Here is a 14,806-nt window from a genome sequence, read left to right on the forward strand (position 1 = left end):
TGTATCACCTCAGAACTCCAAGCACACACCATGAGAGGCAAAGTCCCATAAAACTGATTTCTCGTCTTTAACTGGAGCTTTTTGTGCTTCTCTGTGCTGGGTTTGAACAGAACTGAGCTGTGTTTGTTCAGTCCCACCACCCTGTCACCTTCACTGGCAAATCGAGTCGCTCCTGACAGATGTAGGACAACCACCTCTCCCAGGACTCCTCTCACACACAGAGAGATCAGAAACACTCAGAGTGCTTCATTTGCCTTTTTATGGCAGAGCATTGCTGCTTTTTCCTCCTTTAATTCATCACTTTGCTCCCCCAGTCTCTGCTTTACAGCGCTGCTTCATTCAGCAAAACCCCCAAGCCCCCCTTGCTTCCCGTGATCTGCAACTTAACAATACATATGCAAATGAAATTAGTGCTGGCAAAAATAATTATAGTTGCTCATGGGAGGATTAATAATTGAAGCCTGCCCTGCTTAAGCTGGGGTTTAATTCTGTTATAGGCACTAGAAGAAGTTAATTCTGCGTTCAGTGCTGTGTGTGGTGTTTAGAGGTGTTGAGTGAATGTCGAGGTAATTAAGTGGAGGGGAGGGGGTGTGGGGATACATCCCTGAGCCTTGTACAGAGACAACCATGGACTCACAGGAAGGCTGGACTGGAAGGCACCTTAAAGACCATTTAGCTCCAACCCCATTCCATGTTCAGGAAATGTTCCACCAGAGTATACAACCAGCCAGTATACAACCAAAAATGTTATATCTATCTATATCTATATCTATATCTATATCTAATCTATATCTATATCATCTATATCTATATCTACACATACACATACATATCTATACAGAGAGACATATAGGGATATATAAAAATATTTTACAATTCACTAGTGCTGATTAGCTGCTGGATGAATGAACAGCACAACCCTTTTCTCCTGGATACACCCCCGGCCATCCATCATTTGAAAGAGAACAGGATTGACTCATTCCTACCTGGTGGAATGATGCTGTATAAACCCTGCCCTCAGGCTGGGAGTATTTAATAAAAGAACAAGCTTCTTTTTATACAACATTTGTGGGAACAAATCAAACTTGGAGCGGGCTGCAAATCCCTCCCTCGTTACAGCACAGCTCTGCTCTGGCTGGGGAAAGAGGGGAGGGAAGGACACCCACAAACCTGCAGAATCCAGCAGCAGTGAACGGGGTGCTGCCCTCCCATCCCAAGGAATTCTCCTCCTTGGGAAGAGCTGGCTGGGAAAGCCCTTCCATCCTTTCTGCCCCAGCCCCAGCCCGGCCAGGGGTGCAAATCCCAGCTCAGGTGGGCGCCAGGGAAACCCCCAGATTGCAGGGATTAAGCACTTTACAGGCTGAAATCCCCTGGCTTTATCTGCCTGTTTACAGCCCTGATGAGCTGGATTAGCCGAGTGCAAACCGTGGCTACAACAGCTGCTTTTCACCTAGGATTAGCATAAAAATCAATCAGCCCCCCTTCTGGAGCCAGCAAACTCAAACTGGGAGAGTTCCAGTGAAAACAACATCCAGGTGGAAAATATGAAAGTTTTATGGAGCCAAGGAACACACGTCCAGGTCGGACATGACCTGCTGCAGACGTGTGCTCGCATTTGTTTAAAATCCACAATTTAGTGCTTGTTCCAGGGCTGAAATGAGGCAAAGCTGATGCTATTTGATTAACTTGTAACTTGATTTTAAATTGCTGCACAATTTTAAATATGTTAAGCTTTCCACTGTTTCACCAGAGATGGTATTTACCACAACAAGCTGGTTTTTTTGCTGTGATATCTTCTGGAAAAACACACTTCATTAGTGGTTAGGACATCTCTTTAAAGCCCACAAAAAGGGTCTCGGAAACATCCTGACAAACACACTACAGGCATTTCAGAATCATTTCAAATCATTGATCTGGGCTTTTCTTTATGGTCAATGTCAGGGTTGAAATAAATGGAAGAATATCATCAATAATCCAGTAATAAATAAATTTACTGCTATGTAAAGCAGCCAGGTGGATGATAATTTACAAGAGACATTTATATAAACTCCAGTGTCAAAATACTCTTCAAAATATTCGACTGCTACATGCAGCCAGACAATATGATAGAACAATCAGGTCTGTGATATTGCCTGACTGCATTTGTGCTGGTTTATTCTGACTGCATTTGTGCTGGTTTATTGGGGAGCTGCAGAAATCAGAGCAGTTGGTTTGAGGCAGAGGCAAAACCTGGAGGTCACAAAGTCCCAGCCAAGCTGACACTTCTCAGAAAGGGACAAGTGCTGAAGCACACGGGTGGCACAGCTGTGAGCTCATGAAATTTTAAAAGTGATTTGACTCAGACACTAAAACTCCTGTCTGCAGTTAATTCCAGTGCTTATGCAGGGCCCCAGAACGGTGAGAGGGACTTGGATTCTCCTCATGCTAACAGCAGAGGAGAGGAAATGCAGGTGAGGGTGATCAGCCAGGCGCCAAATGAGTTTTGTGGGAGCTCTCTGGTGGTGCTCTTTGCTTTGTGCTCGGCACTGAAGCGATATATGGAATAACTCCACCAGCTGGGGTAGCTCTGAAGTGGGTGTGTATTGTCAGTGCTTGGCACAGGTGAGATATCTCCCCAAAACCTTGTGCCCTGAGCCTGGTCTGCCCCACACCTTTATTCCCAAGGTGTTCCATGTGCAGCACATTGCACAGCTTTCCATGCATATCCAACCCCTGGCCTGTCCTCGCCTCTCATGCTGAGCAGGTCCAGGCCCTTCTGGGCATGCCTGGTTTGCTGTGGTGGTCCTGAGGGGGTCTCTGGTGGTCTCTTGGGGCTGAAGATCGTGATCTTCCTCATGGTTGAACTTTTGAGTTTTTCCTCTTTGTGCGTGTTCTTTCAGTCCTTTGGTGTTTATCTGTGTGCGTCTGTCAGTCTTGATGGGCTTGGAGACAGGGAAACTTCTTCATCTGGGTTCTTTGCCTCCCTGGGTATTGTTCTTTATGCAAGAAGCTTCAGAAATTTGCATTTTCCTATGCCCTTTGTACCATGGCAGAGGTTTCTTAAGTAAAAGGTTAAAATTCAACACAGAATTTTACAAGCTGAAATTTAAATGCTTAATGCATTTTGTTAACTCAAGCTAACCCCAAAAATCTCTGTTTGAGTACCACCCAGCATTAACAGCAACAGCCAGGGAAGGACAAGGCTCAGGCTACAACATGAGTCTGGCTGTTGCTCCTGCTTCACCTCCTGGGCTGCAGGCAGGGATGAGCATCCCTCGTGCTGCTCCCAGCCTGGGGAGGCTTCCAGATGGAAATGTGCTCAGGATGGTGGAGAGCCCCTCCACACCTGTGCTGCCCTCCTGCTTCTGAGACACCTCAGAGCATGGGGAGGCCAGGAGTGAGCAGGGAGAGCTCTTCCCATCTCCCACCTCTGCCAGCCCCATGCTCGGATTCCCTGAGAACTGCTTCCCAGGGCAGAGGGCAGGCATGGCTGGGATATGGGGCAGGGATTGTTCCCTGGCAGGGTGGCAGCCCTGGCACAGGTGCCCAGAGCAGCTGGGGCTGCCCCTGGATCCCTGGCAGTGCCCAGGGCCAGGCTGGACAGGGCTGGGAGCACCTGGGACAGTGGGAGCTGTCCCTGCCACGGCAGGGGTGGCACTGGGTGATCCTCAATGTCCCTTCCAGCCCAACCCAGCCTGGGAGCATTTCCTCCTTTCTCACAGGCAGAGAAATGCCAGTCTCCTGCCCTGGGCTCAGCAGACAGTCACAACTCTCTCTTACATCCCTCCCTTTGAGTCCAGGCCCTCCCGATGGATCAGAGGCTCTGCCAGGTCACTGTGCCCGGTGGGACAGTGCCAGGACCAAGGGCAAGAGGCCAAGCAATGACTTGGCACTGCCTTTCCTCAGAGCCAGCTCATCCTCCGACTGCTTCCAGAGCTAATTGAGCTGGAGGTGTTTCATTTACTGCCTTTAGCAGTGATATAAAACTGCTGCAGGTTTTGCCAATATCCATTAATGAGAATAACTTCAGAGCTCGTTTTTGTCTCAGATATCCAGATTGATTCCTGAACACAAACCCACCAGCTGACAGCACTTAATAGTTATTGCTTCTTCCTTTTTTCCCCCCACAATACAAAAAAAGTTTTCCTCACTTTATTTTTAAAGCTGAAACCTAAAGGAATCTCAGAGAAAGGAAATCTCAGACAATTTAATTGTCCACCATCACTATTCACTACATTTCATTTATTTATTCATCTCCTAACTGTCAAACAAATGCACCTTCACAGTTTCCTGCATTTATAAGGACAAACTTAAAATTATTTCCTCTGTTTTCCACGTGGCTTTTCTCATGATTAATTTGTTCAGACTTTCAGACAAAAACACCTGCATTTATCTCCTCTGGCCAGGTGGAAGGTACTTATCCAACTGTGCATGAAATAAACAAACATACCCGTTACTGCCTGAGGAAATATCTTCTTTCTAACACAACTTCCAAATTGCTGAAGATGATTGAAGAAATAATTAAAAAAACAAACAAAAACAAAATACTCATGAGATATTGTTGTAATGTAATGTGGCCAGAAGGCCAAAAAGCTGACCTTTGACATCACCAGATACTGGCCCTAGCAAAAATGGCCTGAACACAATCCCAGGATCATCGAGGTTGGGCAAGACCTCCAAGCCCATGGAGCCCCACCTTGTCACAGCCCAGGGCACTGAGTGCCACCTCCAGGCACCCCTTGGACACCCCCAGGGCTGGGGACTCCACCACTTTGGGACACACACGCTCCACATGAGCCTCATGCTGAATTTCCTCCTTCCCCTGGATAAAAACTCTCCTCAGAGGTGCTCAACACTGTCAGCAGCAGCAGGTCCCTGTCATTCTGTCACTGTACTTCTCCCTGCGACAGGGGCTAAAAGCCAAGCTCCACTATGATTTAATTTTACTATTTAATTGCATTAAGATTACTTCTTAAAACCTTAACAAAACAGATTTAATACAGATGTTAAATGGCACTGCAGCAGGGATAAAACTGAGGGTTGTTACCAGAGAAGCTTCAGCAGCAGAGGGTTATGGTATTTTTAGTGCCTTATTAAAACAGCACAAGTAGGAACATTTTCAGGGACATCTTGTCACATAAATAACTGGACCATTACTTTCATACATTGTACACTATATAAAATGTTAATAAACCTTCAGAAACAGCTCTACATTATAGAAACATATTTTATATTCCATAAAATATGTGGAAGGTCAGGGGAAGCACCTGGGGACCAGGGATGCTGCTGGAGCCAGGAGAGGACATCGCAAGTGGGAGCAGCTTCAGCTTCACAAAGCAAATCAAAACCTGATCCTACAGGGAGCAGGGGCTCAGGGCGGGCTCAGCCCAGGATTCTCAGTCATTATTGAACCAGAACATCATTCCTCACCAGATAACATCCATCAGATAAGATATATGAGCCCCAGACAGGTCCAAAGTATGTGCTGTGGTTTTCTGGAGTAGCTAAAGAGCAAAATAATTCCAAGTTTGGGCTGTTTCTTGTTTGGCTCAGCATGTGGAAGCCATTGTCCTCACTGTGCTCTCCTGAGGAGGGCCATAAATCAGGTATAAAAGCCACAGCCAGGGCTCCCTCCCAGTGCTGCTGTAATTACAGACCCTTGCAAGGCTGTGCGAGTCCCTGGGGTTTGATTTAAGAGCTCCCATAACCTCTTGGAGCCACAGAAAAACTCTGGGTGAACTCAGCCCTGTCTGGAAGAGCCCCTCCCAAAATGTCCCAAATCCAGAACACCACTGACAGCAAAACCATTTTACTCACCAGAGACTTTCTTCTGGTATTTGAGGTTGGGCAAGCACCAAAACCTCACGCTGCTCCAGCCAGGAGTTCTGGGCATTCATTTGTCACCAAGGGCACCTCCTGAAGGCCAGCACTGATGTGCCAAGTGCTTGGCAACTGCACAGGGACAGAAAATAAAACCACCAAAAAATTATGAATTATTACTGGAATTCACTGTTCCACTGCTCTCCCTTAATAAGGGAAGGGAACAGCAAAGAGGAAAATTATAGAATAAATCAATCATAGAATGGTTTGGCCTGGAAGGGACTTCAAAGAGCATTTAATTCCAGCCTCTGCCATGGGCAGGGACATCTTCCACTAGACCAGGTTGCTCCAAGCCCCATCCAGCCTGACCTAAATATCAAATAGAATATTATAGCCCCACACATCACTTACCCCCACAAACTGCAACATTTTGCCAAGGAAATTGTGAAAAGCCTCACTCCAGCCCAGCACAGGGCTGTGTATCACTGGGTACTCACTCACATTTCCTGTGCAGCAGCAATTCCTGCTCCCACCCCTCTGCAGAAGCAGGGTCTGCTCTGATGAGACATCACCACACAAAAAAAGGTTTAGAAATCTGGCACAAAATCCACAGGTTGGATTCCTTCCCCCTTTGAAAACAGAAGACTGACAAAGCCAACTCCAAGCCAAGAAATGGGAAGGATTGCTTGATTTAAATTCTCCTCTTCTGTACCTGTAAAAGAATAAATTCTTATATTAATCAATTAGGTAAAACCAGGAGGACAACAGGGCTCTCTGCACTGGTTTGTGAAGAGCCAGTCTCAGCTGCTGGGATGTTTCAGCAAAACCATCTCTCTTAGTGGCTGACACAAAGCCATTTTAGAGGAAAAGAGCATCGGAACCAAGCCCAGATGTTGCTCCAAATAAAGGAAATGTCTTTTCATTACTTTGGGCCCATTTCTTCCCCAGCAAACCTCTGATGGTGACAATTGTTCTTGGCTGATATCAGTGGATTTAAGCTGCAAGTGCTTGGGGTGTCCTGTGCAGAGCCAGGAGTGAGAACTGGATGATCCCTGTGGGTCCCTTCCAGCTCAGGATAGTCTGTGATATTTAAATCTGATATTAAAATCCCTGGATTGCCCAGCTGGGTGCAGAATTCAGGCATTTCACTCCTGCTTCCCCCAGCCAGGAGCCCTCAGTGAAGCTCGAGGGGTTTTCATTCTGTAGAGACATCAAACTCCTCACTGCCACTTTCAGAATGCCTGAAAGAATTTTATATTTTCTTTAAAATAATAAACAAATATTCAAAAATCCTTTTCCTAACATCCCCTTTTCTGGTGCTTACAGCTCTCCATCAGCTCCTCAGACACCGAGCAGGATCCAGGAGCAGAGCCAGGGGACAGGCAGGGACAGAATTCCTGCTGCTCCCATGGACTCATGATTCACTGGTGGGAGCTGCTGGAGAAGGCAATAAAAGCCAAACAGATAATGGCTGCACTGTAGAGAAAATGTTCAGCAATTAAATTAAAATGGAAGCTCTTTTCTATGTGCCACATTTGCATCTTCTCACCAGGCAACTAAAAAAAGCCCCATAAAGAAGTAAAGAAAATATTTAAAGTTTACTTTACAAAGTGCTGAGAAAAATGAAGTCTTGCATACATGGTTTTATTTATGAAAGTGGAGAAACTAAATGTATTTTTGGGTAGGAATTTTAAAAGTGTTAAAATTAGGCATTTAGGCACTGGAAAAGTGTTCCAAAAGTAACACAGCATACCGAGATTATCTACTTAATGGGGTTCCAAAAATAAATTGAAATTAAAATTTGGAAGCTTAGGTAAAGTGCATTAAACACTGATAAATTAATAACATGTAACATGGAAATTAAATAGGAATTCTGCCTTCATAGCAAACACACATGGAAAACTTCACCTCAAATAGACAAAAATTAAAAGCAACTTGAATATTGATCACATCTTCAGATCACACTGGAAAAACTATTTTTCTGCATGATATTCTCATTATAGTCACTAAAACTAATGTATAACTATCAGAGTGAAAAAATATTAGGAAAAGGGAACCTGTAATCGTCTTCTTAGGAATTGTATTAACTAATTAATCCTGACAAGCAACAGTTTCACTCAAGTCATAACAATTTCAATTGGAGCTCCCAAAGAGCTTCCTGCCACTCTTTATTTCTCATGAGTTAAGTGTGTTTTTGGCCAAATGCTGACATTCCCTTTCACCCTCTTTTACCTTCAAACCAGCCCTTTCCTGTCACTCTCTGCCTGTGAAGAAATTTGCTTTCCTTCTTTCCTCTAAGCCCTCTTTAACTCCTGGAAGGGGACTTAAGTTCTCCCTGCAGCCTTCTGGAGCAGTCACAGCCTCACACCTTTAAACCACACAGGTTCTGACAGAGAAGAATTGCAGATTTCTGTCGTGTCCTGCAGAAGGTAAATAAAGAAGGGAACACCCTGCAAACACCACTTGCACTTGCTGAGTTTGTTTACCCCCAGATCCAGCACGCTGCAGGTCCCAGGGCTGAGGATTAGCAGCAGCAAAGGACAAGGACAAAGGGTCTGGGCTGAGTTCTGGGACAAACAAACCCATCCGAGGCCTCGGGGAAAAAAATGCAAATGAGCAGCTCTGTATCTAAATATTGGCTTTCAAAACAAATGCTTACTCGGATTATTCAGGTAATTCAAATTATCAGGGCACTGGCAAAGGGAATTCCTGGAAGCTTTGGCTGTCAACTGAAGGAAACAGAGTGGGACTCTCAAAGTGGGTTAAAAAGTTCAGCAGAGCTGTGGCAAATCCTGCTGGGGCCAGGGGGAATTGATTTATTAAAAAATATGGATATTGATCTAGTACTGATATCCAACTGTGACGGACAAAATCTCTCTAAGAGTTTAAAGTTAGAAATTGTGTGTTTATTGTGTGTGGGATCACTCCCAAATCCACACCGTGCTTTCTGAGTGATTACAGAGCACTTTTATCCATACAAGTATTGAATACCCAAAATACAAATCCATATTCATCATTTTGGTACACCCCATTCCTCACTTCATATGCTAATCATTTCAAAATCTATTCAGCATGAAGTTTGTTCCTTGAAATGGGTCGGTGTCCCTTTCATGGGGAGGGGTCCCAAAATGAGGAAGTCAATTAAGTCTTCCTTGTTCTGACTTTCTACCTTTTCAATGCAAATTTGACAAATGAACTCTTGGTAGAACTCCCATTCCTTGTCTTCAGTTGGTTTCAGAACAGAGGAGGTCACAATTGTCTTATGTTCCTAAAAGCTATTTGTCAGTTTATGTATTCTTCATTATAAACCCAGCTAACTCAACATTGTGTTGACAAGCAATCAATTATTAGTTAACTACTAGCACCTAACTTCATCAAGGCCTACTCATTTATTTTCATTAACTGTAGTAAGGCTTATCTCTAACTAAAATCTTAGCTCCTCTAAAATCTCTAAATTCCTTAAAATTTACATTTCAGAATAACACCCAGGGGCTGCTGGGGACACCGAGTTCCTCCTTCCACCCACTGAGCTCTCCATGGCTTTCCTGGAAACCTCGTCCTGCCAGCATGGAAAGGCTGGATCATACAGATAATATGGGATATTTACTAATGGCTGCTAATTCAGAATTAATGTCAGGGTAAAGAGACTTGCAGAACACAATGGGGTCCCTAGAAGGCACACCTGCTGCTAGCTCAGAAATATTCCTGGTTTTTATAGAGCTGCCCCCAATTCAGTGCACACAGAACCTAAAGCAAGACAACAACCAGTCCCCTGCTCTTTTGTGCTTAAACAAGTCACCAACTTTCAATGAGACAAAAAACAACAAAATCTAAATGTATGCCTCCATCAGCTCCAGGCCATTCACATTTGTCCTGTCACTACAGGACCTTGCAATAGGGCACACCACATTCATACACACAGATACCTGCATCACAAAAATGTCTTTCTCATAACACAGAAATTACCAAGTGCCCAGAAGCCAGCTCATAAAATAGGGATATTATTAATTTGTAATACCTTGGATTTAATTTGATTAAAACACTCCTTGCTGTGGGAGTAGCTCAGAAATGTGCCTGGGCATTGGACACCCAGCCCTGAGCCCTGTTGTTCCCTTGGGGAGTGCTAATGACATTTGATTGCTCAGACCTTTGGAATTCCAGAGCTCTGTGCCCCAGCCGAGCCCCCAGCCTTCCCAGGAGTGTTTGCTCAGGGATGGATGGGACAGGAGCACAGGAGAGGCTGCAAGGCCTGAGCCCCCATCACTCCATCAGCCAGGGGCTGCTGAGAGTTCCCAGCCTGCTCTTTGGGATGAGCAGCAGCTCCCCAGGGATCTCTCAGCACACCTGGGACAGAGAGAGGGGCCCGGGGGTTCTGGAGCTCAAGCACTGGGCCACTGAATTTACAGATGCACGTGCAAGTACTGCACTGCCCAGTGCAACCAGAGTTTGCCTCTGCAATTCCAGATGGAGTGTGCCTAATGTGAAGGCTGTACATACATTTTTAACAGCTGCTGCAATAGTGACATCCTCTTTTTCAAAGGAATTCGTGCACCGGTGGGAGAAATTCTGAGTGATTCCACAGACACTTGGGCACTTCTGGAGCTCTGCTGTTGTACCATCATTGATCTCAGCCTTCCACTGTGACATAAAACCTGATCTTGGACATGAATAGCTCTGAGAAATAGCAGCAGATTTCAGATTGTGCACATTGTATTTAATATTAAATAAAGCTCAACATTTCCCTCTTTCTTCCTCTGCTGCTTTATAGATCCAATAACCTTTATCTGCATTCCAGATGTCGGGAGAAGAGGAGCTGCTGTTTGCAAAGCATTTGCAAATGAAAAGCATTACATAAATGTAAGGTAAGCTATTATTGCTATAGTTCCTTGAAGCTGATAATACCATTACACCCCCAGGGATGCTGGGCAGCCTCTCATAATGAAGTCTAATTCAGCACAGTGAATAATGGAATTATGCAGAAGCAACAGTTTCCTCTTCTCCTTGGACTAACTGCACTCAATGTGGCTTTCTCTGTTCTTCTCAGACACCTGTGCTGCTTCCAGCAGGACATTGTGTTCTGGGAAAACAAGCCCTCCCACAAATATTCAAAATGCAAATGAAAAACCTTTACTGCTTTAGATTATCCTTTGAAACATGGCATTGGAGAGAAAAAAATATAGGATTTTATGGATTTAAACAGAAAGAGTGAGTTTAGATTGGATTCATTAAATTAATTGTTCCCTGGCAGAATGGGCAGCCCTGGCACAGGTGCTCAGAGCAGCAGGGGCTGTCCCTGGATCCCTGGCAGTGCCCAAGGCCAGGTTGGACAGGGTTTGGAGCAGCCTGGGACAGTGGGAGAGGATAGATCCTTAATGTCCCTTCCCACCCAAAGCAGTCTGGGCTTCTGGGATTATTTGTGGTGAAGTGCACCCAGCCACCCATGCAGGGCTGGCACACAGAGCCTGGGTCAGCCACAGGCACACAGGGGTGCTGCCCACAGCTTTTGAAACATAAATGAATAAGAGAAAATAAGTAAGAAACCAAGAGAAATCAGAAACATTGGATTGCAACAAAAGGGCATTGGTCTGATCTAAATATCCTCAAAGGCAAGCAGTCAAACTTGGCCAAGTCTTGCAGCTGATTTTGGGAACCACCAGCTGCCTACAAAGAATGGGCCCCAGAGGGCCCATCAGTAACACAAAAATTTAATGAGCTGGCTTTGGGCATTCCCAGCATCATCTTCCAGGGATGAGAACTACAAACTTCTGCTTCCAGATTACTGCTGTCCAAATGGCTTCCCCCCAGAAATGGTCTAAGCTACAGGTATTTCACAGAAGATGATGCAAACTCAAGTGCTGCAGATGCTGGTTCCTGGCCTGGACCCAGGCAGGCTGAGCAGAGCCAAGCTGCTGGACACCATCAACATCCCAGCTGGAGCCTGGCTCTTCTGAAAGGGCATTTCTTCTGAATGATGCTAGTTTGGGTTGGGATGCTGGACAAGGGCTCTTCACGTCTCAGTGACCATCACAGGTCTCACCCCTGCTGAGGAAGAGATCAGACAAACACTTGGATGAGGATTCACCTCCATGCACACAGCCCTGGCACTGCTCATGGACACTGCTGGGGCAGACACTTGTGCTGATGCTGACTTACATCAGATCAAACCTCTGAAATTCATAGATGGACAGCAGAGTGTCAAAGACAGCATTGGGATATTCCAGCTGGCATGAAAGCAGGCTGGAGTGTTCCATCCTCTGCTTTCACTCCTGAATCAGAGGTGCTCAGGTGCAGCTCACCTGGAGCAGGCAGGACCTGCCTTCACTTCTCAGGTGCCAGGCTTCCATTTCCAGGTCCCACAGCACAGCCTCCTTGCTGTGCTGAGCCTGCAGCATGTTTGGGCTCAGCAAACCCCTTTTGTACCAGTCCTGCAGCCCATTCTGGCTCAGCCCATTTGGGCTCAGCCAGGCCCCCTGTGCCCAGCAGCACATTTGGGCTCAGCGCATTTGGGCTCAGCAGATTTGGGCTCAGCACATTTGGGTTCAGCACATTTGGGCTCAGCACATTTGGGCTCAGCACATTTGGGTTCAGCCAGGCCCCCGGTGCCCAGCAGCACATTTGGGCTCAGCACATTTGGGTTCAGCACATTTGGGCTCAGCACATTTGGGCTCAGCACATTTGGGCTCATCTCTTTCAGGCTCAGCCCTTTGTGCCCAGCCAGCCCCCGTGCCCAGCCGCCCTCCCCAGCCAGGCCAGGGACGCGGCGAGCGGAGGCGCCTCAGGCCGCGATGGATTTCCAGCCCCGCAGGCCAGGCCCTCAGCCTCCTGCAGCCCTGCATTTGCTCCTAGGCCAGCCCCTGTGCCTGTCCCAGCTGCAGGGAAGGGGTTTTTGTGTTTAGGAGGTCTCTGCAGAGGTTTATGGCTGCTCCTGCCTCGCAGGGCTCGGCCGGCCTCGCGCCACGCGCAGGGCTGTGAGCGGAGCTGCCGCAGGCAAGGGACGGTGACGAGGGTTCTACAGCATGAGCTGAGGCCTCCAGGAGTCACAGATTAGAGATTTAGGAGCCTCTTTGGGCAGTATTTCTGCCAGGCCATCCCTCTGCCCAGCCTTCCAAGGGACAAGGACACGATTTAGCGTCTCTGGCTCTGGACAAGAGAGGAGCGCAAGGGCTGAGAGTTTCTTTGCTGAGCATCCTCACTCTGAGCATCCTCAACTCTGAGGTTGATTTGTTTTCCCATTTTCTTCCTACTTACACAAGCTGTGTTTAACTTTGTCCTAAACAAACTGCAGATTGAACTTTGCCCTAAACAAATACTGCAAGGGACAAAACTTTCCCTCAGTGCCCTGAGAGCTAAAAAGGGAAAAAGGAAGCCAGGCATGCCTGTAAATATATTTGTGACAGAGACACAGATTTTCTAACCACATGAAATTTTGGACTTTTTAAGTAGTGCCAAGCTCAGAGGCAGAAGGTTACATAGGATTAAAAACATCAGTAAATTCTTTTCCTACCTTAAAGTCATTGAAACTTGTGCCTGTAGACACATTACACAAAGATTTCTGTATTAAATGCTCTATTGCCTTTGTCTCTAACTTGTTTTTCCTTTGCCTTTTCAGTGCATGAAATAATTTTCAAATCATTAGATACAATAAATTCTTCTAGATGTTTACCGCATCCTTGGAGGTCTGCATCCTTATCTTCCTCCACAATTTTCCTTTATCCAATCTGAAATCTAAATCATAAAAATAATAACCAGGAAACAACATTAAAATCTCATTGTCTTCTCTGCAAAATCCATGATATTAAACTCAGTTCTCTGTGACCACCTGCTGCTGTACATTTTCCCCACAGAGAAATGACTAGAAGTTATTTTATGAGGATTTTTGGTTTCATAAGAGTAGAATTGCAGAGTAAAAGAGCTCTAGGAGGAATTGCCCCCTAAGATCAGCCCAGCCCCTGCAGCAGCTCAGCTCTGAGTTGTGCCATCACTGTACCTGCCCTGCTCACGTGGGATCTCTGCCTTGTTCCTCACACACACACACACACACAGGATGGGGATTGTCCCCAAAAGGACCATATGGATATGGTGCCATGCTAGCTTTCAGCATGACAAACCTCAGAGAAAACAGCCACAAGATTCAGAGCTCCCTTGTATAGAATATATTTCTAAAACCTATGACGTTACCTTGAGGGAGTAGAAGTTAAACTGGATTTTCAGCCGTGGCAGACAGCACATTCCTGATCCATTCACCTCACGGAATGAAACACCACACTAAGGATGGCAGGAAGAAAAACACAAAGGAATTATTTCACTGCTCACAAAGCCAGCCTGAGAGCAGGGTGGTGACCACCCTGAATGTGTGGCCAGCAGCACCCCTGGTGCAGAGTCCAGCTGGGGGAACACCAGCCCTGGGCAGCCCAGCGAGCACAGAGCTGTTTCTCTCAGCATTTTCTCAGCTGAGATTGAGAGGCACAGAAAGGAGGAGCTGCCTTCCTGACACAGCTCTTTGGTGGGGCAAAGCACTCACTGTCAACAGCCATAAATCACAGCTCAGAGCCAGCCGGGCACACAAAGTGCTGGGCATCCTTCTCACACCTCAGGCTATTCTCCAAAGGAGCACACACACAGGAACAGAAGGGAAAGGGCTGTGACAAGAAGAGAGATTTCAGATATATTTAAAAATATCTTAAAAAGCCTGAATATGACACCCCTCCGCAGCTGTTACCCTTTTGATAAGAAACACTATTATTTAAATTATGAGAAATTAAAACCAGACATCCCCAGTCCTAATCTTTACTGAGGTCAGTGTCCATTGGCCTGCACACACACACCCATGGCTGCAGCAAACAGGAATTTGGGCTATGAAGGAGTGTACTGGGTTTTTCAGCACGAGTTTCCCACTTCATGCCCATTCCATTTTCTGTTACAAAATTATTCCCACAACCACAGAGATCTACCGCATCTAAAAGCGCAGCGTGCAATCAAATTAATTTTTGAATGTGGAGGAGATCAG

The 14,806-nt window shown here is 46.0% G+C and overlaps 1 protein-coding gene across 1 annotated transcript in view; it reads right to left on the bottom strand.

Moving 5' to 3' along the window:
- LOC110469858 (uncharacterized) overlaps positions 1–14,806 on the bottom strand; it is a 102,191-nt gene that overhangs the window by 37,936 nt on the left and 49,449 nt on the right. The window contains exons 10-11 of the mRNA XM_085590243.1: positions 13,978–14,064; positions 5,797–13,524 (exon numbers count right to left, since the gene is read on the bottom strand). The gene's annotated coding sequence lies outside the window, so the exon portion shown is untranslated. The remainder of the gene's footprint in view (positions 1–5,796; positions 13,525–13,977; positions 14,065–14,806) is intronic.

This window comes from Lonchura striata, chromosome 12 (assembly GCF_050655825.1).
Source record: "Lonchura striata isolate lonStrDom1 chromosome 12, ASM5065582v1, whole genome shotgun sequence".
Taxonomy (NCBI): Eukaryota; Metazoa; Chordata; class Aves; order Passeriformes; family Estrildidae; genus Lonchura; species Lonchura striata.